Raw genomic sequence first — 16,484 nt, 5'->3', positions numbered from 1 at the left:
CCAAAATAGTAATTACAGAAGATAATGAGGACACCATGAAGGGGATGTAGCTCAGTGGGAGAGCGTGTGCTTCGCATGTACAAGGTCTTGGGATCAATCCCCAGCTTCTCCATCATGGCTCATTAATTGAATAATTAACTGAGTCTCAGTTTACAAACTAATCTACAGTCACACAACATTTCATACGGAATGAAAAGGGGATGTAGCTCAGTGGTAGGGCGTGTGCTTTGCATGTACAAGGTCCTGGGATCAATCCCCAGCATCTCCAATAACATTGAGCCAGAATTGTTATTCTGTACTACATTTAAAGAGTTACTCAAACCATTGAAGAGAGCCCTCTATCCAACTTTCATTTGAACTGTGATCATGAGAGCTCTTGAAAGTACTTTTTTGTTTGATTAATCAATTGGATCGTTAAAAGACTGTACAAACAAGTACCTACCGATTGATATAATAACATGAAGGGGATGTAGCTCAGTGGTAGAGCGTGTGCTTTGCATGTACAAGGTCCTGGGATCAATCCCCAGCATCTCCAACAACATCGAGCCAGAATTGTTATTCTGTACTACATTTAAAGAGTTACTCAAACCATTGAAGAGAGCCCTCTATCCAAGTTTCATTTGAACTGTGATCATGAGAGCTCTTGAAAGTACTTTTTTGTTTGATTAAGCAATTGGATCGTTAAAAGACTGTGCAAACAAGTACCTACCGATTGATATAATAACATGAAGGGGATGTAGCTCAGTGGTAGAGCGTGTGCTTTGCATGTACAAGGTCTTGGGATCAATCCCCAGCTTCTCCATCATGGCTCTTTAATTGAATAATTAACTGAGTCTCAGTTTACAAACTAATCCACAGTCACACAACATTTCATACTGAATTAAAAGGGGATGTAGCTCAGTGGTAGTGTGTGTGCTTTGCATGTACAAGGTCCTGGGATCAATCCCCAGCATCTCCAACAACATTGAGCCAGAATTGTATTCTGTACTACATTTAAAGAGTTACTCAAACCATTGAGGAGAGCCCTCTATCCAAGTTTCATTTGAACTGTGATCACGAGAGCTCTTGAAAGTACTTTTTTGTTTGAATAAGCAATCGGATCGTTAAAGACTGTACAACCAAGTACCTACCGATTGATATAACAACATGAAGGGGATGTAGCTCAGTGGTAGAGCGTGTGCTTTGCATGTACAAGGTCCTGGGATCAATCCCCAGCATCTCCAACAACATGGAGCCAGAATTGTTATTCTGTACTACATTTAAAGAGTTACTCAAAGCATTGAGGAGAGCCCTCTATCCAAGTTTCATTTGAACTGTGATCATGAGAGCTCTTGAAAGTACTTTGTTGTTTGATTAAGCAATCGGATCGTTAAAGACTGTACAAACAAGTACCTACCGATTGATATAATAACATGAAGGGGATGTAGCTCAGTGGTAGAGCGTGTGCTTTGCATGTCCAAGGTCCTCGGATCAATCCCCAGCATCTCCATCATTGCCAATAACATCTTAAGGTCTCGACAAATGGACACTCAAGGAATCTGTAAAAAAAATGTGTGATAATAAGAGCTCTTGAAAGTTATCTTTTTATATAATCAAGTAATAGAATTAGTAAAATAATAAACAAACAAGTACATATGTAAGGATTGATGTGACGCAATGAAGGGGATGTACCTCAGTGGTAGAGCGTTTGCTGAGCGTGTGCTTAGCATGTACAAAGTACTGGGATCAATCCCCAGCATCTCCAACACCATTTAAACAGATGACTTCTTATATACTCAAACCATAAAGTAATGTCCTTTATTAAAGTTTCTTGAAAATCAGGCCCTTTGTTCATCTGTACCTCATTATCCAAAATAGTAATTACAGAAGATAATGAGGACACCATGAAGGGGATGTAGCTCAGTGGTAGAGCGTGTGCTTCGCATGTACAAGGTCCTGGGATCAATCCCCAGCTTCTCCATCATGGCTCTTTAATTGAATAATTAACTGAGTCTCAGTTACAAACTAATCCACAGTCACACAACATTTCATACCGAATGAAAAGGGGATGTAGCTCAGTGGTAGAGCGTGTGCTTTGCATGTACAAGGTCCTGGGATCAATCCCCAGCATCTCCATCATTGCCATTAACATCTTAAGGTCTCGACAAATCGCAGCTCAAGGAATCTGTTAATTTTTGTTGTGATAATAAGAGCTCTTGAAAGATATCTTTTTATATAACCAAGTAATAGAATTAGTAAAATAATAAACAAACAAGTACATATGTAAAGATTGATGTGACGCAATGAAGGGGATGTAGCTCAGTGGTAGAGCGTTTGCTGAGCGTGTGCTTAGCATGTACAAAGTACTGGGATCAATCCCCAGCTTCTCCATCATGGCTCTTTAATTGAATAATTAACTGAGTCTCAGTTTACAAACTAATCCACAGTCACACAACATTTCATACCGAATGAAAAGGGGATGTAGCTCAGTGGTAGAGCGTGTGCTTTGCATGTACAAGGTCTTGGGATCAATCCCCAGCTTCTCCATCATGGCTCTTTAATTGAATAATTAACTGAGTCTCAGTTTACAAACTAATCCACAGTCACACAACATTTCATACTGAATTAAAAGGGGATGTAGCTCAGTGGTAGTGTGTGTGCTTTGCATGTACAAGGTCCTGGGATCAATCCCCAGCATCTCCCACAACATTGAGCCAGAATTGTATTCTGTACTACATTTAAAGAGTTACTCAAACCATTGAAGAGAGCCCTCTATCCAAGTTTCATTTGAACTGTGATCATGAGAGCTCTTGAAAGTACTTTTTTGTTTGATTAAGCAATTGGATCGTTAAAAGACTGTGCAAACAAGTACCTACCGATTGATATAATAACATGAAGGGGATGTAGCTCAGTGGTAGAGCGTGTGCTTTGCATGTACAAGGTCCTGGGATCAATCCCCAGCATCTCCATCATTGCCAATAACATCTTAAGGTCTCGACAAATGGACACTCAAGGAATCTGTAAAAAAAATGTGTGATAATAAGAGCTCTTGAAAGTTATCTTTTTATATAATCAAGTAATAGAATTAGTAAAATAATAAACAAACAAGTACATATGTAAGGATTGATGTGACGCAATGAAGGGGATGTACCTCAGTGGTAGAGCGTTTGCTGAGCGTGTGCTTAGCATGTACAAAGTACTGGGATAAATCCCCAGCATCTCCAACACCATTTAAACAGATGACTTCTTATATACTCAAACCATAAAGTAATGTCCTTTATTAAAGTTTCTTGAAAATCAGGCCCTTTGTTCATCTGTACCTCATTATCCAAAATAGTAATTACAGAAGATAATGAGGACACCATGAAGGGGATGTAGCTCAGTGGTAGAGCGTGTGCTTCGCATGTACAAGGTCCTGGGATCAATCCCCAGCTTCTCCATCATGGCTCTTTAATTGAATAATTAACTGAGTCTCAGTTTACAAACTAATCCGCAGTCACACAACATTTCATACCGAATGAAAAGGGGATGTAGCTCAGTGGTAGAGCGTGTGCTTTGTATGTACAAGGTCCTGGGATCAATCCCCAGCATCTCCAATAACATTGAGCCAGAATTGTTATTCTGTACTACATTTAAAGAGTTACTCAAACCATTGAAGAGAGCCCTCTATCCAACTTTCATTTGAACTGTGATCATGAGAGCTCTTGAAAGTACTTTTTTGTTTGATTAAGCAATTGGATCGTTAAAAGACTGTACAAACAAGTACCTACCGATTGATATAATAACATGAAGGGGATGTAGCTCAGTGGTAGAGCGTGTGCTTTGCATGTACAAGGTCCTGGGATCAATCCCCAGCATCTCCAACAACATCGAGCCAGAATTGTTATTCTGTACTACATTTAAAGAGTTACTCAAACCATTGAAGAGAGCCCTCTATCCAAGTTTCATTTGAACTGTGATCATGAGAGCTCTTGAAAGTACTTTTTTGTTTGATTAAGCAATTGGATCGTTAAAAGACTGTGCAAACAAGTACCTACCGATTGATATAATAACATGAAGGGGATGTAGCTCAGTGGTAGAGCGTGTGCTTTGCATGTACAAGGTCCTGGGATCAATCCCCAGCATCTCCATCATTGCCAATAACATCTTAAGGTCTCGACAAATGGACACTCAAGGAATCTGTAAAAAAAATGTGTGATAATAAGAGCTCTTGAAAGTTATCTTTTTATATAATCAAGTAATAGAATTAGTAAAATAATAAACAAACAAGTACATATGTAAGGATTGATGTGACGCAATGAAGGGGATGTACCTCAGTGGTAGAGCGTTTGCTGAGCGTGTGCTTAGCATGTACAAAGTACTGGGATAAATCCCCAGCATCTCCAACACCATTTAAACAGATGACTTCTTATATACTCAAACCATAAAGTAATGTCCTTTATTAAAGTTTCTTGAAAATCAGGCCCTTTGTTCATCTGTACCTCATTATCCAAAATAGTAATTACAGAAGATAATGAGGACACCATGAAGGGGATGTAGCTCAGTGGTAGAGCGTGTGCTTCGCATGTACAAGGTCCTGGGATCAATCCCCAGCTTCTCCATCATGGCTCTTTAATTGAATAATTAACTGAGTCTCAGTTTACAAACTAATCCGCAGTCACACAACATTTCATACCGAATGAAAAGGGGATGTAGCTCAGTGGTAGAGCGTGTGCTTTGCATGTACAAGGTCTTGGGATCAATCCCCAGCATCTCCAATAACATTGAGCCAGAATTGTTATTCTGTACTACATTTAAAGAGTTTCTCAAACCATTGAGGAGAGCCCTCTATCCAACTTTCATTTGAACTGTGATCATGAGAGCTCTTGAAAGTACTTTTTTGTTTGATTAAGCAATTGGATCGTTAAAAGACTGTACAAACAAGTACCTACCGATTGATATAATAACATGAAGGGGATGTAGCTCAGTGGTAGAGCGTGTGCTTTGCATGTACAAGGTCCTGGGATCAATCCCCAGCATCTCCATCATTGCCAATAACATCTTAAGGTCTCGACAAATGGACACTCAAGGAATCTGTAAAAAAAATGTGTGATAATAAGAGCTCTTGAAAGTTATCTTTTTATATAATCAAGTAATAGAATTAGTAAAATAATAAACAAACAAGTACATATGTAAGGATTGATGTGACGCAATGAAGGGGATGTACGTCAGTGGTAAAGCGTTAGCTGAGCGTGTGCTTAGCATGTACAAAGTACTGGGATCAATCCCCAGCATCTCCAACACCATTTAAACAGATGACTTCTTATATACTCAAACCATAAAGTAATGTCCTTTATTAAAGTTTCTTGAACATCAGGCCCTTTGTTCATCTGTACCTCATTATCCAAAATAGTAATTACAGAAGATAATGAGGACACCATGATGGGGATGTAGCTCAGTGGTAGAGCGTGTGCTTCGCATGTACAAGGTCCTGGGATCAATCCCCAGCTTCTCCATCATGGCTCTTTAATTGAATAATTAACTGAGTCTCAGTTTACAAACTAATCCACAGTCACACAACATTTCATACCGAATGAAAAGGGGATGTAGCTCAGTGGTAGAGCGTGTGCTTTGCATGTACAAGGTCCTGGGATCAATCCCCAGCATCTCCATCATTGCCATTAACATCTTAAGGTCTCGACAAATCGCAGCTCAAGGAATCTGTTAATTTTTGTTGTGATAATAAGAGCTCTTGAAAGATATCTTTTTATATAACCAAGTAATAGAATTAGTAAAATAATAAACAAACAAGTACATATGTAAAGATTGATGTGACGCAATGAAGGGGATGTAGCTCAGTGGTAGTGCGTTTGCTGAGCGTGTGCTTAGCATGTACAAAGTACTGGGATCAATCCCCAGCTTCTCCATCATGGCTCTTTAATTGAATAATTAACTGAGTCTCAGTTTACAAACTAATCCACAGTCACACAACATTTCATACCGAATGAAAAGGGGATGTAGCTCAGTGGTAGAGCGTGTGCTTTGCATGTACAAGGTCTTGGGATCAATCCCCAGCTTCTCCATCATGGCTCTTTAATTGAATAATTAACTGAGTCTCAGTTTACAAACTAATCCACAGTCACACAACATTTCATACTGAATTAAAAGGGGATGTAGCTCAGTGGTAGTGTGTGTGCTTTGCATGTACAAGGTCCTGGGATCAATCCCCAGCATCTCCCACAACATTGAGCCAGAATTGTATTCTGTACTACATTTAAAGAGTTACTCAAACCATTGAAGAGAGCCCTCTATCCAAGTTTCATTTGAACTGTGATCATGAGAGCTCTTGAAAGTACTTTTTTGTTTGATTAAGCAATTGGATCGTTAAAAGACTGTGCAAACAAGTACCTACCGATTGATATAATAACATGAAGGGGATGTAGCTCAGTGGTAGAGAGTGTGCTTTGCATGTACAAGGTCCTGGGATCAATCCCCAGCATCTCCATCATTGCCAATAACATCTTAAGGTCTCGACAAATGGACACTCAAGGAATCTGTAAAAAAAATGTGTGATAATAAGAGCTCTTGAAAGTTATCTTTTTATATAATCAAGTAATAGAATTAGTAAAATAATAAACAAACAAGTACATATGTAAGGATTGATGTGACGCAATGAAGGGGATGTACGTCAGTGGTAAAGCGTTAGCTGAGCGTGTGCTTAGCATGTACAAAGTACTGGGATCAATCCCCAGCATCTCCAACACCATTTAAACAGATGACTTCTTATATACTCAAACCATAAAGTAATGTCCTTTATTAAAGTTTCTTGAACATCAGGCCCTTTGTTCATCTGTACCTCATTATCCAAAATAGTAATTACAGAAGATAATGAGGACACCATGATGGGGATGTAGCTCAGTGGTAGAGCGTGTGCTTTGCATGTACAAGGTCCTGGGATCAATCCCCAGCATCTCCATCATTGCCAATAACATCTTAAGGTCTCGACAAATGGCCGCTCAAGGAATCTGTTAATTTTTGTTGTGATAATAAGAGCTCTTGAAAGATATCTTTTTATATAATCAAGTAATAGAATTAGTAAAATAATAAACAAACAAGTACATATGTAAGGATTGATGTGACACAATGAAGGGGATGTACCTCAGTGGTAGGGCGTTTGCTGAGCGTGTGCTTAGCATGTACAAGGTACTGGGATCAATCCCCAGCATCTCCAACTCCATTTAAACAGATGACTTCTTATATACTCAAACCATAAAGTAATGTCCTTTATTAAAGTTTCTTGAAAATCAGGCCCTTTGTTCATCTGTACCTCATTATCCAAAATAGTAATTACAGAAGATAATGAGGACACCATGAAGGGGATGTAGCTCAGTGGTAGAGCGTGTGCTTTGCATGTACAAGGTCTTGGGATCAATCCCCAGCTTCTCCATCATGGCTCTTTAATTGAATAATTAACTGAGTCTCAGTTTACAAACTAATCCACAGTCACACAACATTTCAAACCAAATGAAAAGGGGATGTAGCTCAGTGGTAGCGCGTGTGCTTTGCTTGTACAAGGTCCTGGGATCAATCCCCAGCATCTCCAATAACATTGAGCCAGAATTGTTATTCTGTACTACATTTAAAGAGTTTCTCAAACCATTGAGGAGAGCCCTCTATCCAACTTTCATTTGAACTGTGATCATGAGAGCTCTTGAAAGTACTTTTTTGTTTGATTAAGCAATTGGATCGTTAAAAGACTGTACAAACAAGTACCTACCGATTGATATAATAACATGAAGGGGATGTAGCTCAGTGGTAGAGCGTGTGCTTTGCATGTACAAGGTCCTGGGATCAATCCCCAGCATCTCCATCATTGCCAATAACATCTTGAGGTCTCGACAAATGGACACTCAAGGAATCTGTAAAAAAAATGTGTGATAATAAGAGCTCTTGAAAGTTATCTTTTTATATAATCAAGTAATAGAATTAGTAAAATAATAAACAAACAAGTACATATGTAAGGATTGATGTGACGCAATGAAGGGGATGTACGTCAGTGGTAAAGCGTTAGCTGAGCGTGTGCTTAGCATGTACAAAGTACTGGGATCAATCCCCAGCATCTCCAACACCATTTAAACAGATGACTTCTTATATACTCAAACCATAAAGTAATGTCCTTTATTAAAGTTTCTTGAACATCAGGCCCTTTGTTCATCTGTACCTCATTATCCAAAATAGTAATTACAGAAGATAATGAGGACACCATGATGGGGATGTAGCTCAGTGGTAGAGCGTGTGCTTTGCATGTACAAGGTCCTGGGATCAATCCCCAACATCTCCATCATTGCCAATAACATCTTAAGGTCTCGACAAATGGCCGCTCAAGGAATCTGTTAATTTTTGTTGTGATAATAAGAGCTCTTGAAAGATATCTTTTTATATAATCAAGTAATAGAATTAGTAAAATAATAAACAAACAAGTACATATGTAAGGATTGATGTGACACAATGAAGGGGATGTACCTCAGTGGTAGGGCGTTTGCTGAGCGTGTGCTTAGCATGTACAAGGTACTGGGATCAATCCCCAGCATCTCCAACACCATTTAAACAGATGACTTCTCATATACTCAAACCATAAAGTAATGTCCTTTATTAAAGTTTCTTGAAAATCAGTTCCTTTGTTCATCTGTACCTCATTATCCAAAATAGTAATTACAGAAGATAATGAAGACACCATGAAGGGGATGTAGCTCTGTGGTAGAGCGTGTGCTTTGCATGTACAAGGTCCTGGGATCAATCCCCAGCTTCTCCATCATGGCTCTTTAATTGAATAATTAACTGAGTCTCAGTTTACAAACTAATCCACAGTCACACAACATTTCATACCGAATGAAAAGGGGATGTAGCTCAGTGGTAGAGCGTGTGCTTTGCATGTACAAGGTCCTGGGATCAATCCCCAGCTTCTCCATCATGGCTCTTTAATTGAATAATTAACTGAGTCTCAGTTTACAAACTAATCCACAGTCACACAACATTTCAAACCAAATGAAAAGGGGATGTAGCTCAGTGGTAGAGCGTGTGCTTTGCATGTACAAGGTCCTGGGATCAATCCCCAGCATCTCCAACACCATTTAAACAGATGACTTCTTATATACTCAAACCATAAAGTAATGTCCTTTATTAAAGTTTCTTGAAAATCAGGCCCTTTGTTCATCTGTACCTCATTATCCAAAATAGTAATTACAGAAGATAATGAGGACACCATAAAGGGGATGTAGCTCAGTGGTAGGGTGTGTGCTTTGCATGTACAAGGTCCTGGGATCAATCCCCAGCATCTCCAACAACATCGAGCCAGAATTGATATTCTGTACTACATTTAAAGAGTTACTCAAACCATTGAAGAGAGCCCTCTATCCAAGTTTCATTTGAACTGTGATCATAAGAGCTCTTGAAAGTACTTTTTTGTTTGATTAAGCAATTGGATCGTTAAAAGACTGTGCAAACAAGTACCTACCGATTGATATAATAACATGAAGGGGATGTATCTCAGTGGTAGAGCGTGTGCTTTGCATGTACAAGGTCCTGGGATCAATCCCCAGCATCTCCATCATTGCCAATAACATCTTAAGGTCTCGACAAATGGACACTCAAGGAATCTGTTAATTTTTGTTGTGATAATAAGAGCTATTGAAAGATATCTTTTTATATAATCAAGTAATAGAATTAGTAAAATAATAAACAAACAAGTACATATGTAAGGATTGATGTGACACAATGAAGGTGATGTACCTCAGTGGTAGGGCGTTTGCTGAGCGTGTGCTTAGCATGTACAAGGTACTGGGATCAATCCCCAGCATCTCCAACACCATTTAAACAGATGACTTCTTATATAATCAAACCATAAAGTAATGTCCTTTATTAAAGTTTCTTGAAAATCAGGCCCTTTGTTCATCTGTACCTCATTATCCAAAATAGTAATTACAGAAGATAATGGGGACACCATGAAGGGGATGTAGCTCAGTGGTAGAGCGTGTGCTTCGCATGTACAAGGTCTTGGGATCAATCCCCAGCTTCTCCATCATGGCTCTTTAATTGAATAATTAACTGAGTCTCAGTTTACAAACTAATCCACAGTCACACAACATTTCATACCGAATGAAAAGGGGATGTATCTCAGTGGTAAAGCGTGTGCTTTGCATGTACAAGGTCCTGGGATCAATCCCCAGCATCTCCAACAACATCGAGCCAGAATTGTTATTCTGTACTACATTTAAAGAGTTACTCAAACCATTGAAGAGAGCCCTCTATCCAAGTTTCATTTGAACTGTGATCATGAGAGCTCTTGAAAGTACTTTTTTGTTTGATTAAGCAATCGGATCGTTAAAAGACTGTACAAACAAGTACCTACCGATTGATATAATAACATGAAGGGGATGTAGCTCAGTGGTAGAGCGTGTGCTTTGCATGTACAAGGTCCTGGGATCAATCCCCAGCATCTCCAACACCATTTAAACAGATGACTTCTTATATACTCAAACCATAAAGTAATGTCCTTTATTAAAGTTTCTTGAAAATCAGGCCCTTTGTTCATCTGTACCTCATTATCCAAAATAGTAATTACAGAAGATAATGAGGACACCATAAAGGGGATGTAGCTCAGTGGTAGAGGGTGTGCTTTGCATGTACAAGGTCCTGGGATCAATCCCCAGCATCTCCATCATTGCCAATAACATCTTAAGGTCTCGACAAATGGACACTCAAGGAATCTGTTCATTTTTGTTGTGATAATAAGAGCTCTTGAAAGATATCTTTTTATATAATCAAGTAATAGAATTAGTAAAATAATAAACAAACAAGTACATATGTAAGGATTGATGTGACACAATGAAGGGGATGTACCTCAGTGGTAGAGCGTTTGCTGAGCGTGTGCTTAGCATGTACAAGGTACTGGGATCAATCCCCAGCTTCTCCATCATGGCTCTTTAATTGAATAATTAACTGAGTCTCAGTTTACAAACTAATCCACAGTCACACAACATTTCAAACCAAATGAAAAGGGGATGTAGCTCAGTGGTAGAGCGTGTGCTTTGCATGTACAAGGTCCTGGGATCAATCCCCAGCATCTCCAACACCATTTAAACAGATGACTTCTTATATACTCAAACCATAAAGTAATGTCCTTTATTAAAGTTTCTTGAAAATCAGGCCCTTTGTTCATCTGTACCTCATTATCCAAAATAGTAATTACAGAAGATAATGAGGACACCATAAAGGGGATGTAGCTCAGTGGTAGGGTGTGTGCTTTGCATGTACAAGGTCCTGGGATCAATCCCCAGCATCTCCAACAACATCGAGCCAGAATTGATATTCTGTACTACATTTAAAGAGTTACTCAAACCATTGAAGAGAGCCCTCTATCCAAGTTTCATTTGAACTGTGATCATAAGAGCTCTTGAAAGTACTTTTTTGTTTGATTAAGCAATTGGATCGTTAAAAGACTGTGCAAACAAGTACCTACCGATTGATATAATAACATGAAGGGGATGTATCTCAGTGGTAGAGCGTGTGCTTTGCATGTACAAGGTCCTGGGATCAATCCCCAGCATCTCCATCATTGCCAATAACATCTTAAGGTCTCGACAAATGGACACTCAAGGAATCTGTTAATTTTTGTTGTGATAATAAGAGCTATTGAAAGATATCTTTTTATATAATCAAGTAATAGAATTAGTAAAATAATAAACAAACAAGTACATATGTAAGGATTGATGTGACACAATGAAGGTGATGTACCTCAGTGGTAGAGCGTTTGCTGAGCGTGTGCTTAGCATGTACAAGGTACTAGGATCAATCCCCAGCATCTCCAACACCATTTAAACAGATGACTTCTTATATAATCAAACCATAAAGTAATGTCCTTTATTAAAGTTTCTTGAAAATCAGGCCCTTTGTTCATCTGTACCTCATTATCCAAAATAGTAATTACAGAAGATAATGGGGACACCATGAAGGGGATGTAGCTCAGTGGTAGAGCGTGTGCTTCGCATGTACAAGGTCTTGGGATCAATCCCCAGCTTCTCCATCATGGCTCTTTAATTGAATAATTAACTGAGTCTCAGTTTACAAACTAATCCACAGTCACACAACATTTCATACCGAATGAAAAGGGGATGTATCTCAGTGGTAAAGCGTGTGCTTTGCATGTACAAGGTCCTGGGATCAATCCCCAGCATCTCCAACAACATCGAGCCAGAATTGTTATTCTGTACTACATTTAAAGAGTTACTCAAACCATTGAAGAGAGCCCTCTATCCAAGTTTCATTTGAACTGTGATCATGAGAGCTCTTGAAAGTACTTTTTTGTTTGATTAAGCAATCGGATCGTTAAAAGACTGTACAAACAAGTACCTACCGATTGATATAATAACATGAAGGGGATGTAGCTCAGTGGTAGAGCGTGTGCTTTGCATGTACAAGGTCCTGGGATCAATCCCCAGCATCTCCAACACCATTTAAACAGATGACTTCTTATATACTCAAACCATAAAGTAATGTCCTTTATTAAAGTTTCTTGAAAATCAGGCCCTTTGTTCATCTGTAACTCATTATCCAAAATAGTAATTACAGAAGATAATGAGGACACCATAAAGGGGATGTAGCTCAGTGGTAGAGCGTGTGCTTTGCATGTACAAGGTCCTGGGATCAATCCCCAGCATCTCCATCATTGCCAATAACATCTTAAGGTCTCGACAAATGGACACTCAAGGAATCTGTTCATTTTTGTTGTGATAATAAGAGCTCTTGAAAGATATCTTTTTATATAATCAAGTAATAGAATTAGTAAAATAATAAACAAACAAGTACATATGTAAGGATTGATGTGACACAATGAAGGGGATGTACCTCAGTGGTAGAGCGTTTGCTGAGCGTGTGCTTAGCATGTACAAGGTACTGGGATCAATCCCCAGCATCTCCAACACCATTTAAACAGATGACTTCTCATATACTCAAACCATAAAGTAATGTCCTTTATTAAAGTTTCTTGAAAATCAGGCCCTTTGTTCATCTGTACCTCATTATCCAAAATAGTAATTACAGAAGATAATGAGGACACCATGAAGGGGATGTAGCTCAGTGGTAGAGAGTGTGCTTCGCATGTACAAGGTCTTGGGATCAATCCCCAGCTTCTACATCATGGCTCTTTAATTGAATAATTAACTGAGTCTCAGTTTACAAACTAATCCACAGTCACACAACATTTCATACCGAATGAAAAGGGGATGTATCTCAGTGGTAGAGCGTGTGCTTTGCATGTACAAGGTCCTGGGATCAATCCCCAGCGTCTCCAATAACATTGAGCCAGAATTGTTATTCTGTACTACATTTAAAGAGTTTCTCAAACCATTGAGGAGAGCCCTCTATCCAACTTTCATTTGAACTGTGATCATGAGAGCTCTTGAAAGTACTTTTTTGTTTGATTAAGCAATTGGATCGTTAAAAGACTGTACAAACAAGTACCTACCGATTGATATAATAACATGAAGGGGATGTAGCTCAGTGGTAGAGCGTGTGCTTTGCATGTACAAGGTCCTGGGATCAATCCCCAGCATCTCCATCATTGCCAATAACATCTTAAGGTCTCGACAAATGGACACTCAAGGAATCTGTTAATTTTTGTTGTGATAATAAGAGCTCTTGAAAGATATCTTTTTATATAATCAAGTAATAGAATTAGTAAAATAATAAACAAACAAGTACATATGTAAGGATTGATGTGACGCAATGAAGGGGATGTACCTCAGTGGTAGAGCGTTCGCTGAGCGTGTGCTTAGCATGTAAAAGGTACTGGGATCAATCGCCAGCATCTCCAACACCATTTAAACAGATGACTTCTTATATACTCAAACCATAAAGTAATGTCCTTTATTAAAGTTTCTTGAAAATCAGGCCCTTTGTTCATCTGTACCTCATTATCCAAAATAGTAATTACAGAAGATAATGAGGACACCATGAAGGGGATGTAGCTCAGTGGTAGAGCGTGTGCTTTGCATGTACAAGGTCCTGGGATCAATCCCCAGCTTCTCCATCATGGCTCTTTAATTGAATAATTAACTGAGTCTCAGTTTACAAACTAATCCACAGTCACACAACATTTCAAACCAAATGAAAAGGGGATGTAGCTCAGTAGTAGAGCGTGTGCTTTGCATGTACAAGGTCCTGGGATCAATCCCCAGCATCTCCAACAACATCGAGCCAGAATTGTTATTCTGTACTACATTTAAAGAGTTACTCAAACCATTGAAGAGAGCCCTCTATCCAAGTTTCATTTGAACTGTGATCATGAGAGCTCTTGAAAGTACTTTTTTGTTTGATTAAGCAATTGGATCGTTAAAAGACTGTGCAAACAAGTACCTACCGATTGATATAATAACATGAAGGGGATGTAGCTCTGTGGTAGAGCGTGTGCTTTGCATGTACAAGGTCCTGGGATCAATCCCCAGCATCTCCATCATTGCCAATAACATCTTAAGGTCTCGACAAATGGACACTCAAGGAATCTGTAAAAAAAATGTGTGATAATAAGAGCTCTTGAAAGTTATCTTTTTATATAATCAAGTAATAGAATTAGTAAAATAATAAACAAACAAGTACATATGTAAGGATTGATGTGACGCAATGAAGGGGATGTACCTCAGTGGTAGAGCGTTTGCTGAGCGTGTGCTTAGCATGTACAAAGTACTGGGATCAATCCCCAGCATCTCCAACACCATTTAAACAGATGACTTCTTATATACTCAAACCATAAAGTAATGTCCTTTATTAAAGTTTCTTGAAAATCAGGCCCTTTGTTCATCTGTACCTCATTATCCAAAATAGTAATTACAGAAGATAATGAGGACACCATGAAGGGGATGAAGCTCAGTGGTAGAGCGTGTGCTTCGCATGTACAAGGTCTTGGGATCAATCCCAAGCTTCTCCATCATGGCTCTTTAATTGAATAATTAACTGAGTCTCAGTTTACAAACTAATCCACAGTCACACAACATTTCATACCGAATGAAAAGGGGATGTAGCTCAGTGGTAGAGCGTGTGCTTTGCATGTACAAGGTCTTGGGATCAATCCCCAGCTTCTCCATCATGGCTCTTTAATTGAATAATTACCTGAGTCTCAGTTTACAAACTAATCCACAGTCACACAACATTTCATACCGAATGAAAAGGGGATGTAGCTCAGTGGTAGAGCGTGTGCTTTGCATGTACAAAGTCTTGGGATCAATCCCCAGCTTCTCCATCATGGCTCTTTAATTGAATAATTAACTGAGTCTAAGTTTACAAACTAATCCACAATCACACAACATTTCATACTGAATGAAAAGGGGATGTAGCTCAGTGGTAGAGCGTGTGCTTTGCATGTACAAGGTCCTGGGATCAATCCCCAGCATCTCCAACAACATTGAGCCAGAATTGTATTCTGTACTACATTTAAAGAGTTACTCAAACCATTGAAGAGAGCCCTCTATCCAAGTTTCATTTGAACTGTGATCATGAGAGCTCTTGAAAGTACTTTTTTGTTTGATTAAGCAATCGGATCGTAAAAAGACTGTTCAAACAAGTACCTACCGATTGATATAATAACATGAAGGGGATGTAGCTCAGTGGTAGAGGGTGTGCTTTGCATGTACAAGGTCCTGGGATCAATCCCCAGCATCTCCAACACCATTTAAACAGATGACTTCTTATATACTCAAACCATAAAGTAATGTCCTTTATTAAAGTTTCTTGAAAATCAGGCCCTTTGTTCATCTGTAACTCATTATCCAAAATAGTAATTACAGAAGATAATGAGGACACCATAAAGGGGATGTAGCTCAGTGGTAGAGCGTGTGCTTTGCATGTACAAGGTCCTGGGATCAATCCCCAGCATCTCCATCATTGCCAATAACATCTTAAGGTCTCGACAAATGGACACTCAAGGAATCTGTTCATTTTTGTTGTGATAATAAGAGCTCTTGAAAGATATCTTTTTATATAATCAAGTAATAGAATTAGTAAAATAATAAACAAACAAGTACATATGTAAGGATTGATGTGACACAATGAAGGGGATGTACCTCAGTGGTAGAGCGTTTGCTGAGCGTGTGCTTAGCATGTACAAGGTACTGGGATCAATCCCCAGCATCTCCAACACCATTTAAACAGATGACTTCTCATATACTCAAACCATAAAGTAATGTCCTTTATTAAAGTTTCTTGAAAATCAGGCCCTTTGTTCATCTGTACCTCATTATCCAAAATAGTAATTACAGAAGATAATGAGGACACCATGAAGGGGATGTAGCTCAGTGGTAGAGAGTGTGCTTCGCATGTACAAGGTCTTGGGATCAATCCCCAGCTTCTACATCATGGCTCTTTAATTGAATAATTAACTGAGTCTCAGTTTACAAACTAATCCACAGTCACACAACATTTCATACCGAATGAAAAGGGGATGTATCTCAGTGGTAGAGCGTGTGCTTTGCATGTAC

At 38.9% G+C, this 16,484-nt stretch overlaps 26 non-coding genes across 26 annotated transcripts; all 26 read left to right on the top strand.

The window, feature by feature from the left end:
• The first annotated feature begins 40 nt into the window (after positions 1-40).
• On the top strand, positions 41-112 carry trnaa-cgc. The gene has a single exon. It is a non-coding gene; the product is annotated as a tRNA-Ala (tRNA).
• Positions 113-463: 351 nt separating this feature from the next.
• trnaa-ugc lies at positions 464-535 on the top strand. Its single transcript has one exon. It is a non-coding gene; the product is annotated as a tRNA-Ala (tRNA).
• Positions 536-1,151: 616 nt separating this feature from the next.
• trnaa-ugc lies at positions 1,152-1,223 on the top strand. Its single transcript has one exon. It is a non-coding gene; the product is annotated as a tRNA-Ala (tRNA).
• Positions 1,224-1,888: 665 nt separating this feature from the next.
• On the top strand, positions 1,889-1,960 carry trnaa-cgc. Its single transcript has one exon. It is a non-coding gene; the product is annotated as a tRNA-Ala (tRNA).
• An 83-nt stretch (positions 1,961-2,043) lies between these two features.
• On the top strand, positions 2,044-2,115 carry trnaa-ugc. Its single transcript has one exon. It is a non-coding gene; the product is annotated as a tRNA-Ala (tRNA).
• Positions 2,116-2,876: 761 nt separating this feature from the next.
• Positions 2,877-2,948, top strand: trnaa-ugc. Its single transcript has one exon. It is a non-coding gene; the product is annotated as a tRNA-Ala (tRNA).
• A 399-nt stretch (positions 2,949-3,347) lies between these two features.
• On the top strand, positions 3,348-3,419 carry trnaa-cgc. Its single transcript has one exon. It is a non-coding gene; the product is annotated as a tRNA-Ala (tRNA).
• Positions 3,420-3,503: 84 nt separating this feature from the next.
• Positions 3,504-3,575, top strand: trnat-ugu. The gene has a single exon. It is a non-coding gene; the product is annotated as a tRNA-Thr (tRNA).
• Positions 3,576-3,770: 195 nt separating this feature from the next.
• On the top strand, positions 3,771-3,842 carry trnaa-ugc. The gene has a single exon. It is a non-coding gene; the product is annotated as a tRNA-Ala (tRNA).
• A 195-nt stretch (positions 3,843-4,037) lies between these two features.
• On the top strand, positions 4,038-4,109 carry trnaa-ugc. Its single transcript has one exon. It is a non-coding gene; the product is annotated as a tRNA-Ala (tRNA).
• A 399-nt stretch (positions 4,110-4,508) lies between these two features.
• Positions 4,509-4,580, top strand: trnaa-cgc. The gene has a single exon. It is a non-coding gene; the product is annotated as a tRNA-Ala (tRNA).
• Positions 4,581-4,931: 351 nt separating this feature from the next.
• Positions 4,932-5,003, top strand: trnaa-ugc. Its single transcript has one exon. It is a non-coding gene; the product is annotated as a tRNA-Ala (tRNA).
• A 399-nt stretch (positions 5,004-5,402) lies between these two features.
• Positions 5,403-5,474, top strand: trnaa-cgc. The gene has a single exon. It is a non-coding gene; the product is annotated as a tRNA-Ala (tRNA).
• Positions 5,475-5,558: 84 nt separating this feature from the next.
• trnaa-ugc lies at positions 5,559-5,630 on the top strand. The gene has a single exon. It is a non-coding gene; the product is annotated as a tRNA-Ala (tRNA).
• A 1,232-nt stretch (positions 5,631-6,862) lies between these two features.
• Positions 6,863-6,934, top strand: trnaa-ugc. Its single transcript has one exon. It is a non-coding gene; the product is annotated as a tRNA-Ala (tRNA).
• Positions 6,935-7,756: 822 nt separating this feature from the next.
• On the top strand, positions 7,757-7,828 carry trnaa-ugc. The gene has a single exon. It is a non-coding gene; the product is annotated as a tRNA-Ala (tRNA).
• A 1,182-nt stretch (positions 7,829-9,010) lies between these two features.
• trnaa-ugc lies at positions 9,011-9,082 on the top strand. The gene has a single exon. It is a non-coding gene; the product is annotated as a tRNA-Ala (tRNA).
• An 882-nt stretch (positions 9,083-9,964) lies between these two features.
• On the top strand, positions 9,965-10,036 carry trnaa-cgc. The gene has a single exon. It is a non-coding gene; the product is annotated as a tRNA-Ala (tRNA).
• A 351-nt stretch (positions 10,037-10,387) lies between these two features.
• Positions 10,388-10,459, top strand: trnaa-ugc. The gene has a single exon. It is a non-coding gene; the product is annotated as a tRNA-Ala (tRNA).
• Positions 10,460-11,014: 555 nt separating this feature from the next.
• Positions 11,015-11,086, top strand: trnaa-ugc. The gene has a single exon. It is a non-coding gene; the product is annotated as a tRNA-Ala (tRNA).
• An 882-nt stretch (positions 11,087-11,968) lies between these two features.
• On the top strand, positions 11,969-12,040 carry trnaa-cgc. Its single transcript has one exon. It is a non-coding gene; the product is annotated as a tRNA-Ala (tRNA).
• Positions 12,041-12,391: 351 nt separating this feature from the next.
• On the top strand, positions 12,392-12,463 carry trnaa-ugc. Its single transcript has one exon. It is a non-coding gene; the product is annotated as a tRNA-Ala (tRNA).
• A 144-nt stretch (positions 12,464-12,607) lies between these two features.
• On the top strand, positions 12,608-12,679 carry trnaa-ugc. The gene has a single exon. It is a non-coding gene; the product is annotated as a tRNA-Ala (tRNA).
• Positions 12,680-13,501: 822 nt separating this feature from the next.
• Positions 13,502-13,573, top strand: trnaa-ugc. The gene has a single exon. It is a non-coding gene; the product is annotated as a tRNA-Ala (tRNA).
• Positions 13,574-15,334: 1,761 nt separating this feature from the next.
• On the top strand, positions 15,335-15,406 carry trnaa-ugc. Its single transcript has one exon. It is a non-coding gene; the product is annotated as a tRNA-Ala (tRNA).
• A 410-nt stretch (positions 15,407-15,816) lies between these two features.
• On the top strand, positions 15,817-15,888 carry trnaa-ugc. Its single transcript has one exon. It is a non-coding gene; the product is annotated as a tRNA-Ala (tRNA).
• The last annotated feature ends 596 nt before the right edge of the window (positions 15,889-16,484 follow it).

The sequence above is a fragment of the Trematomus bernacchii genome, unplaced genomic scaffold, assembly GCF_902827165.1.
Source record: "Trematomus bernacchii unplaced genomic scaffold, fTreBer1.1, whole genome shotgun sequence".
In the NCBI taxonomy this organism is placed as follows: domain Eukaryota; kingdom Metazoa; phylum Chordata; class Actinopteri; order Perciformes; family Nototheniidae; genus Trematomus; species Trematomus bernacchii.
Note: the sequence above shows the minus strand (reverse complement) of the source record. Positions and strands in the feature narration are given on the sequence as shown.